The sequence below is a fragment of the Cnephaeus nilssonii genome (genome assembly GCF_951640355.1).
Source record: "Cnephaeus nilssonii genome assembly, chromosome: 1".
Classification (NCBI taxonomy): Eukaryota; Metazoa; Chordata; class Mammalia; order Chiroptera; family Vespertilionidae; genus Cnephaeus; species Cnephaeus nilssonii.
In genome coordinates this window covers 28,978,589-28,989,673 of record NC_137072.1, presented here as the reverse complement: position 1 = coordinate 28,989,673, position 11,085 = coordinate 28,978,589, and the positions used below count along the sequence as shown (strand labels likewise).

Below are 11,085 nucleotides of genomic sequence, written 5' to 3'. Positions count from 1 at the left end.
TTAAAATAAATTTAAGGGATCACTGTACTAATAAAGGAACTGTGGAAATACACAGAGACTAACCAAATGAGAATGAGCAAAAGATGTTTATTTAGAGCTGGCTATCTAGCAAAGGAGTCAGCCATCAACACTTTTGTTTGGCACAGACTCAAGACAGGCAGATGAATGGGAAAGCTTTATATGGAAAGAAAAGAAAAGGAAGGGCTTTAAGCATCCTCTGATTGGAGGCTGTCATCATGGAGAAGCTGTCAGTGGCCTAACTGGAAGCACAGCATCCTATATGATTGGTTCTGGGTATGTATTTGTCTTCCTCTGGTTGGTCCCAAGTTAAAAGCAGGGGCAAAAATTAGCGAAGCTGTCAGTTATTGATCAAGTCCTGGCTATTTGGGGCCAATGTCTTCTGAGGCTATGTGCAGCCTCCTTGGCCTGCTTGTTGCAGGTCGAGGGGCAGAATTCGACTTTATATATGGTCTGGCTATCATCCATTTGTATATTCAGTCTCTCAGTGAAAAAGCAGTAAAACATTAGTACAGAATATTATGATCAAATTGTTATCAGAGAATTGCACAGGTAGAATTTCTCCATTGCTAGTGGGAGTGGGGTTCTTACAATATCTTGAGAAAAAGAATTTTCTAAAACTCGTCGTACAGAAGAATGAGATGTGGTAGAAAGGTTTATTCGTGTGAAATTATATCCCTGTTTCCAAAGTCCATTTCCCTTAAACCAGTCCTGGAAAGGGTATAGCTGGGGATTCAGAAGCAAAGCCAGTGTCCAAAGTTTCTGTTCCATGGTGGAGTTGAGTACAGGATAAGGCTAATTTTTAGTCCATCAGTCCATGCGTGTGGGTTCCACATGGCTGTAGACCATGTGGTTGAGTGCAAGGCCTGAGAGCATACTCCTTGCAACAAGAATCCCAAGAGAGCAAGAGGGCCAAGAGAGGGAACTCCCTTAGTTCAGAGCTTATATATCTCAGGTTTTGTGCCCTATTCTGGCCAGTTACCTGCTCCAAGGTGTGACTGCAGGTAATCACCTTTGCTATGTCACTCCGACTTTACAGGGCATGCATCTATTCTTTCTTTGTCCAACCCTTCCCCCAGGACCTGTGGGGAACAGACCTAGCCAGTGTGAAACTGAGCTTCCTGGCACAAATGACATGCCTCTATCATATGGCCTTCCCTTTACTCCATTCCTGTTAATTAATAATCAGGTTATATTCAGTTTATAATATAGCCCAAGTAATATATATTCTTTTGCATTGTTTTCTGAAAATTAGAGCTTATGTGTGGATTTGAAAGTACCATTAATATGTTATATAGAATTAGAATTACATTGTAAAGTAGGAAAAGTGTTCACAAAGCACAAAATTACGTGAAATAAGCATGAACATTCTATAAAACACTGAACAGAAAAAAAATCAAAGCCTGTAGTTTCCCAGAGGACAGCAAATGCAATGCAATTCAAAAATAATGCATACACAAGATCAACAGATTCCAGATTCTAAAGGCAAATTATAAGTTTTTAATTCACCATATTTGGGTGAATTAACCATATTGGAATAGCATGTTAGAGAAGACATATATTCAAGGCATTGATAAAATTAATAATGGGAGAACAAATAAAACTTTGAGCTATCTCTCAGCCAGGGTAAATATAAATGTCATTGCATTTGCTCCTTTATTTAAAAGAGTGAAGAATACCAAAACCTTAAAGAAAAGAATGTTTTACTCTTAATACTGAAAGACATTTCTGAGTCTGGTAATTTGATATTCTTAATTATTAATGTCACATTTTACATAGTATAGTCTCTGAAATCAAACTGCCTATGATCAAATCCTATATTGGCCACTAACAAACTGGTGGGGAGATGGCTGACAAAAGAGAAGTGAGTAAGAAGTTATAAAATAGTCACCCAGGCTTGGTAGAGTGGCCTTACATATTAGGTGTTCGATAAGTTCCAGTGGCACAGTCTCCCTAACCACTCAAGCTGGCCACTTGAAGTGCACCCCCCTCCATGTGGGCTGTACACCCTTCTCTTATAGTTGAGCCTTGATTGCTGTTGGCATCTCAATAGGAAGGCTTTACCCCCAGGTGAATCAGCTGCAAGGACTGGCTATGACCACCAGCCTCTGATCACCATGGAGAATCAGCTGTGCAGGGGCCCACCCCACAGAGAAGGATTTATTTCAGTGGGGCTGATGCCAACTGAGTCTGCCCCTTGAGTATGTCACTTGTGGAGATGGTTGGGTGTTGGTGCTTTTATGTGGTCTGAATCTTTGCACTGGGTGCACTGGCTCTGGGACCTCTGGGGAGGTACAGGCCAAGGTCAGCTGCCACCTGTGTTCTGCTTTGGGCCACCCAGCATGAGCTACAAAGTGATCTGCAGGTGGCTGCTAGATCTGCTGGGCTGGGAGGTGCCCAGGAGAGGCCAAGCTGTGAACCAAGGCTGGCTGCTGGTAGTGACAGACCTGGGGCCACTTAGCGAGAGGTACAGGACATGCTGAGGCCAGATGCAGCTTGTTTGAAAGATTTTAGGTAAATCTGAAGCATGAACCAAGATGGGCCATTCACTTGGAAAGACACTGGAAACAGCTTGTATGGGTCTGAAAATTGGGTGGGGTGGGATCTTAGGAAATCACCAGAGTGGGGCATATTGTGTGATCCAGGTTGATGAAATCTCAAACGTGGTGTCCACCTGCTGGCTCTGTTGGGTGAGGGCTCATCGAAGGCACAAAGGCCTCTGCCAACACTTCTGTCTGGGAGAAAGCTGCCTCCCCAGCTTTTCCCCTGATACTGAACTCCCTGTATGTCTCTTGTGCCTTTTGAGCTGCTGCCCTAGGTGGAGCTCAGAGGGAACAAGTCCGAGTAAGTCTGAGTCCATGGGCCTTTTAAGAGGAACTGCCTGGGACTCCAGCAGCCATCCTTCAGCCTCAATCCCTGCTGGTTTTTTTAGCGAGAAGTTATGGGGATTTCTCTTCCTGGCACTGGAACCTTGGGCTGCGGGGGCCTGGTGTGCAGCTGGGATCCCTAACTCCTCAGGGGGGACCTCCACAGCTGATGTATTTCACCCAATTTTTATCCACCACATGTGGGTGTGGGATCAGCTTGTTCTGAGTCTCTACCCTCCCTCCTGCCAGTCTTGATGTGGCTTCTTTAATTCCCTAGTTGTAGTATTTCCATTCACCCAGATTTCAGAAGGTTCTAAATGGTGGTTGTTCTGTAGTTCAGTTATAATTTTGATGTGGCTGTTCCTCTTCTATATCCTGGGTCATTTTCCTTATGAAAAGATAGAATATAACAATTCTATGAACTACTAAATTTTTATCTCAGTTAATTTTTCTGCTACTCATGTTTCATTACTTATAATTCTTTCTAACTTCTAATATTACAATCTATTCTAATCTTGTTCAAGCCTATGTCAGATAATACAGAATTTCTTATTTGTACATTTTTAAAAATCAGGTACAATGGACATATAACATTGTATTAGTTTCAGGTACACAACATAATGATTCAATATTTGTGTATATTTCAAAATGATCCATTACCATACATAGTTACTTTTTTTGATGAGGACTTTTGAGAGTTACTCTCTTAGCAACTTTCAAATATGCAATACAGTATCTATACTAATAAAAGAGAAACATGCAAATTGACTGTCCCTCTGCTACACCCACAAGCCAATCAGGAGTGAGTATGCAAATTAACCCAACAAAGGTGAAGGCAGCCATGGAGCTGGAGTGAGCAAGAGGCTTGGGTTGCCCCTGGCGATGGAGGAAGCCAAGCTTCCTGCCCGCCCTGGCTGCCCCTGAAGGAGTGGCTGGGGGCCTGGGTCACCGGGGCAACCCAGGCTTCCAGCTGGCCCTGCCTACGCTCAAGGAGGCGCTGGAAAAAAAAAAAGGAGGGGCTGGGAGCCTGGGTCGCTGGGGTGTGTGGCCAGCCTGCAAATAGCCCTCAGCCCCTCACCCAGGCTGGCCAGGCACCCCAGCATGATCCCCCACCCTGAAGGGGCTGTGGCCAGCCTGAAAACAGTCTTCAGCCTCTTACCCAGGCTGGCCATGCCCCCATAGAGTAAGAGTCCCTGCTGGGGGGTGTGGCCAGCCTGCAAACAGCCATCAGCTCCTCACCCAGGCTGGCCAGGCACCCCAGTAGGAACCCCCACCCTGAAGGGGGTGTGGCCAGCTTGAAAACAGCCCTCAGCCCCTCACCCAGGCTGGCCATGCCCCCCCAGCGGAGACCCTCACCCCATGGGGGCATGGTTGGCCTGCAAACCACCATAGGCCCCACGCCCAGGTCACCCCATGCCCCAAGGGAACCCCCACCCTGATCCGGGACACCCTTCAGGGCAAACCAGCCAGCCCTCACTTGTGCACCAGGCCTCTATCTATACTAATAAAAGGGTAATATGCTAATTAGACTGGGAGGCCTTCCAGGAGACCTTCCGGACATTCTTCTGGACAAAGCCATGGTGGCAGGGCCAAGGTAGAGTCAGTTAGAGGCCAAGAGGGGAGGGCAGTTGTGGGTGAACAGGCTAGGATGGGACAGCAGTTGGGGGTGATCAGGCCGGCAGGGGGGGCCAGTTGGGGGTGAGCAAACCAGCAAGGGGGCCAGTTGGGAGTGAGCAGGATGTCAATGGGGGTCAGTTGGAGGTGATCAGGACAGCAGGGGGCGCAGTTTGGAGTGAGCAGGCCAGCAGGGGGGGGCAGTTGGGGGCGAGCAGGCCAATGGGAAGGGGAGGTGGGGGTGAGCAGGCTAGCAGGGGGGGCAGTTGGGGGTGAGCAGGCCAGCTGGGGGGGCAGTTGGGCGCAAGCACACTGGCACGGGGGCAGTTGGGGATGATCAGGCTGGCAGGGAGGCATTTGGGGGCAAGCAGACCGGCAGTGGGGGACAGTTGGGGGCAACAGGCCAGCAGGCAGAGTGGTTAGGGGCAATCAGGCAGGCAGGCAGGCAGGTGAGCGGTTAGGAGCCAGCAGTCCCAGATTGTGAGAGGGATGTTCGACTGCCGGTTTAGGCCCAATCCCTGTAAACAGGCAGTAGGACATCCTTTGAGGGGTCCCAGATTGAAGAGGGTGTAGGGCAGGGGGGTGTGTGAGGGACACCCCCCCCGCCCGTGCACAAATTTCATGCACTGGGCCACTAGTTAATTATAGTCATCATGCTGTATGTTACATACTCATGACTTATTTATTTAAAAACTGGAACAGTCTACGTACTTTAAGTTGATAGCAGCTTAACTTTGAACACATTCTAAAGCTCTATATTTTAACTTTATCCAGCCCACATTTTAGGTTCTTAATGTCACATTTTATGTCATTTTGTCTTGTGTATCCCTTATCTAATTATTGTAGTTACAGTTATTTTTACTACTTTTGTCTTAACCTTCATACTAGCTTTAAAAAGTGACTAATTCACTACCTTTACTCTATATTTACCTTTACCAGTGAGATTTATACTTTCATATTGTTTTCTTGCTACTAACTAGCACCCTTTCTTTTTTTTCTTTATTGATTAAGGTATTACATATGTGTCTTAATTCCCCCATTGCCCCCCAACCCCCCGCTCGTTCCCTCACCCCCCCTAGTGTCTGTGTCCATTGGTTATGCTTATATGCATGCATACAAGTCCTTTGGTTGATCTCTCTCCCTTCCCCCCTGCCTTCCTTCTGAGGTTTGATGGTCTGATCTATGCTTCTCTGTCTCTGCATCTGTTTTTGTTCACCAGTTTATGTTGTTCATTATATTCCACAAATGAGTGAGATCAAGTGATATTTATCTTTCTCTGACTCATTTATTTTGCTTAGCATAATGCTTTCCAGGTCTATTCATGCTGTTGCAAATAGTAAAAATATAGCAGCATAGTATTCCATTATGTAGATGTACCACAGTTTTCTAATCCCCTCACCTGCTGATGGGCACTTGAGCTGTTTCCAAAATTTAGCTATTGTAAATTGTGCTGCTATGAACATAGGGGTGCATATATCCTTTCTGATTAGTGTTTCTAGTTTCTTGGGATATATTCCTATAAGGGGGATCATTGGGTCAAATACCAACAGTATATTTAACAGACCTAGAACAAACTCTCCAAAAATTCATCTAGAATAAAAAAAGACACCGAATAGCTGCATCAATCCTGAGAAAAAAAGTGGGAGGTATCTCAATACCAGATATCAAGCTATATTACAAAGCCACTGTTTTCAAAACTACCTGATACTGGCACAAGAACAGACATATAGACAAATGGAATAGAATAGAGAACCCAGAAATCGACCCAAACCACTATGCTCAATTAATATTTGACAAAGGAGGCAAGAACATACAATGGAGTCAAGGCAGTCTCTTTAATAAATGGTGTTGGGAAAATTGGACAGATACATGCAAAAAAATGAAACTAGACCACCAACTTACACCATACACAAAAATAAACTAAAAAATGGATAAAGGACTTAAATGTAAGATGGGAAACCATTAAAATCTTAGAGGAATCCACAGGCAGCAAAATCTCAGACATATACCGAAATAATATCTTCACTGATACAGCTCCTAGAGCAATGGAAACTAAAGAGAAAATAAACAAATGGGACTACATCAAAATAAAAAGCTCTGCACAGCAAAAGAAACCATCAGCAAAACAACAAGAAAGCCCACTGCATGGAAGAATATATTTGCCAATGTTATCTCCGATAAGCGTTTAATCTTCAACATTTATAGGGAACTCATACAACTTAACAAAAGGAAGAAAAACAATCCAATCCAAAAATTGGCAATGGGCCTGAACTGGTTTGGCTCAGTGGATAGAGCGTCAGCCTTCGGACTGAAGTGTCCCAGGTTCGATTCCGGTCAAGGGCATGTACCTTGGTTGCGGGCAAATCCCCAGTGAGGAGTGCACAGGAGGCAGCTGATCAATGTTTCTCTCTCATTGATATTTCTAATTCTCTATTCCTCTCCCCTCCTCTCTGTAAAAAATCAATAAAATATATTTCAAAAAAATTGGCAATGGATCTAAATAGATAATTTTCGAAAGAGGACATAAGGAAGGCCAAGAGATATATGAAAACATGCTCAAAGTCTCTAATTATCTGAGCACCCTTTCTTTTTAGCTTAAAAATTCCTTTAACATTTCTTGTAAGGCCTGTTCAGTGGTGATGAACTGCTTTAACTTTTGCTTGTCTGGAAAACTCTTTATCTTTCCTTCAATTCTGAATTATAACTTTGCCAAGTATAGTGTTTTGGGTCGGAAGTTTTTTTTTTTTCAGTGCTTTAAATATATTGTACCACTCCTTTCTGCCCTGCAGTGTTCCTGCTGAAAACATGCTGATTGTCTTATGTGGGTTTCATTGTATGTAACAAGTTGTTTTCCTCTTACTCCTTTTAAAAACCTCTCCTTGTCTTTAACTTTTGACATTTTAATTATAATGTTTCTTGGTGTGGGTATGTTTAATTTTCTGAGGTATTGCCAACAATTTTCCACAGCAGTTCTACCACTTTACATTTGCAGCAATGCACAGGGTTCAATTTCTCCATATCCAAACCACCACTTGTTATTTTCTGAGGTTGTTTTTTTTAAAATAATAGCCTTCCTAATGCATGAGAAGTGATATTTTATTGTGATTTTGATTTGCGTATTCCTACTTACTGATGATGAGCATCTTTTCATTTAATTACTGGACATTTGCATGTCTTCTTCTCTTCAAATCCTTTGCCCATGTTTAATCATCCAGGGTGGTGTGAACTGAGTCTCCTCTGCAGAACTTCCCAAGGGCTTTCTTTTTTTAAATATATATATGTGTGTGTATCTATCTATCTATCTATCTATCTATCTATCTATCTATCCATCCTATCTAATACAGAGATGATATGCAAATTAAGCATCACTCCAACACACAAGATGGCTGCCCCCATGTGGCCAAAGATGACTGCCCCCATGTGGACACAAGATGGCTGCCACAAGATGGCCAGCAGGGGAGGGCAGTTGTGGGTGACCAGGCCTGTAAGGGAGGGCAGTTGGGGGCGATCAAGCCTGCAGGGGAGGGCAATTAGGGGTGACCAGGCTGGCAGAGGAGGGAAGTTGGGGGAGACTGGGCCTGCAGGGAAAGGCAGTTGGGGAGGACCCAGGCCTGGAGAGGAGGGCAGTTAGGGGTGACCAGGCCTGCAGGGAAGGGCAGTTAGGGGCAAACAGGCTGGCAGGGGAGTGGTTAGGGGGTGATCAGGCTGGCAGGCAGAAGCGGTTAGGGGCAATCAGGAAGTCAGGCAGGTGAGCAGTTCAGAGCCAGCAGTCCTGGATTGTGAGAGGGATGTCCGACTACCTGTTTAGGCCTGATCCTACTTGGATTGGGCCTAAACGGGCAATCAGACATCCCTCGAGGGGTCCCAGATTGGAGAGGGTGCAGGCTTGGCTGAGGGACAACCCCCCCCATGCACGAATTTCATGCACCAGGCCTCTAGTATTTTTATAAGGGAGGACAGTGACAGCACTTGCTGAACCAAAATTATCATCAAAGGTAAAAAATCTGACCATATTCATTTAACCACAAGCCAATCTCATTTAAATCAGGACAGCCTGAAAGAAATGCTCTATTAGCCATTCATTACCTGAATTCTGGTTTATGAGATAAATTTAAATATGGTACACATAAAAAAAGTCATGAGACATTTGTAATAAATAAGGTAGTGGCCAACTATTACTCATTAGTAGCTTTTGTGAAATAAGCTATCAAGTCTGCCCTTTCTGCATTCTTCTTAATGTCAGCGAAGATCATTTTTGTTACAGGGATATACTTCTTGGGATTCTCCAAATACTTCATCAGTGTAGCCTCACCCCAGGTGATCCTTTGTTCTTGTTGGCATCTATGTAAAATAATCCAGGGGCCTGACCTGTCTTTCGCCCAAAGAGACCATGGAGATTTGGCTCAGTATTGTGCTTGCCTCCCTTTTTCACAGTATGGCCCTGGGCACACTTCTGAACAAAAATCTTCTTGCCCTTCTCAACATCATCAATTTTTTAATCACCCATTAGTCGCATGTAACACGGAGATCCCCACTCACAAGCTGGACATCCTGCTCTTCTATAGTACTTTTTTTTGACTGCCTAGTCCAGTGGTTCTCAACCTTTCTAATGCCACGACCCTTTAATACAGTTCCTCATGTTGTGGTGACCCCCAACCATAAAATTATTTTCGTTGCTACTTCATAACTGTAATTTTGCTACTGTTATGAATCGTAATGTAAATATCTGTGTTTTCCAATGGTCTTAGACGACCCTGCTAGCGGTTCTCAACCTGTGGGTCACGACCCACAGGTTGAGAACCGCTGCTGTAGAGCTGTTAATTACTGTTAATTATGATTAATTAACAGTAACAAAATTACAGTTATGAAGTAGCAATGAAAATAATTTTATTGTTGGGGGTCACCACAACATGAGGAACTGTATTAAAGGGTCGCGGCATTAGAAAGGTTGAGAACCACTGGCCTAGTCCATTGCTTCAGTGTCCCTGGATCCTCAGCTCTTAATATAAGATAGAGTATTACTGAAGTTCCATTCTATTTTGGTGCTTCCCTTTTATTTTATACTAGAGGCCCGGTGCACGAAATTCATGCATGGGGGGTGAGGGGTGTCCCTTAGCCCAGCCTGCACCCTCTTCAACCCGGGACCCCTCGAGGGATGTCCAACTTGGATTGGGCCTAAATGGGCAGTTGGACACCCTTCTCACAATCCAGGACTGCTGGTTCTCAACCACTCGCCTGCCTGCCTGCCTGATTGCCCCTAACTGCTTCTGCCTGCCAGCCCGATCACCCCCTAATCACTCCCCTGCCAGCCTGATCAACGCCTAACTGCTCCCCTGCCGGTCTGATTGCTCCTAACTGCCCTCCCCTGCTGGCCTGGTCACCCCTAACTGTCCTCCCTTGCGGGCTGGTCGCCCCCAACTTCCCCCCACCTTGCTGGCCCAGTCACCCCTAACTGCCCTCCCCTGCCAATCTGGTCACCCCCAACAGCCCTACCCTGTAGGCCTGGTTACTCCTAACTGTACTCCCCTGCTGGCCCAGTCACCCCTAACTTCCCTCCCTTGCCAGCCTGGTTGCCCCTAACTGCCCTCCCCTGCCAGCCTGACTGCCCCTAACTGTCCTCCCCTGCAGGCCTGGTCGCCCCTAACTGTCCTCCCCTGCCAGCCCGGTCACCCCTAACTGCCCTCCCTTGCCAGCCTGGTTGCCCCTAACTGCCCTCCCCTGCTGGCCTGGTCACCCCCAACTGTCCTACCCTGCAGGTCTGGTCTTCCCCAAATGCCCTCCTCTGCAAGCCTGTTTGCTCCCAACTGCCCTACCCTGCAGGCCTGATTGCCCCTAACTTCCCTCCCCTGATAGCCTGGTTCCCCCCAACTGCCCTCCCCTGCAGGCCTGGGTCCCCCCCAACTGTCCTCCCCTGCTGGCCCAGTCACCCGTAACTGCCCTCCCCTGCTGGCCTGATCGCCCACAACTGCCCTCTCCTACTGACCATCTTGTGGTGGCCATCTTGTGTCCACATGGGGGCAGCCATCTTTGACCACATGGGGGCGGCCATCTTGTGTGTTTGAGTGACTGTCAATTTGCATATTACTCTTTTATTAGATAGGATATCAATTCTTATCAGATATGTGATTTCCAATATTTTCTGCCTTTCCATGTGTTATCTTTTCACTCTATTGATGGTGTCTTTAATGCATCCATGTTTTTTTAATTTTTATGGAACTCAACTTACTGTTTTTGTTAGAGCTGTTGCCTGTGCTTGTGTTGTATACAATAAATCGTTCCCGAATCCAATGTCATGAAGCTTTCCCTCTATGCTTTCTTCTAAGTTTCATAGTTTTAACTCTTACATTTAGGTTTTTTTAAAAAAATCCATTTTGAGTTAATTTTTAAATATGGTGTAAGGTTAGGGTCAAGCTTTAAGGCTTCCATTGTTATTAAATGGTCACAAACTGGATGTGAAAAGATTGTGGAATTTGCTGCTGTTAGAAATGTAGTGATAGCTTAGGCTATAGATGAAACACTAGTTTTATACTATTGATATTTCTGAATGTTTTGGGAGTTCAGAATAGTCTTCAGGTGGTTCTCAATG

The 11,085-nt window shown here is 45.3% G+C and overlaps 1 pseudogene across 1 annotated transcript; it reads right to left on the bottom strand.

Moving 5' to 3' along the window:
* Nucleotides 1-8,674: 8,674 nt before the first annotated feature.
* LOC307102625 (cytochrome c-like) lies at nt 8,675-8,991 on the bottom strand (annotated as a pseudogene). Its single transcript has one exon. The product of its transcript is annotated as a cytochrome c-like (transcript).
* Between the last annotated feature and the right edge of the window lie 2,094 nt (nt 8,992-11,085).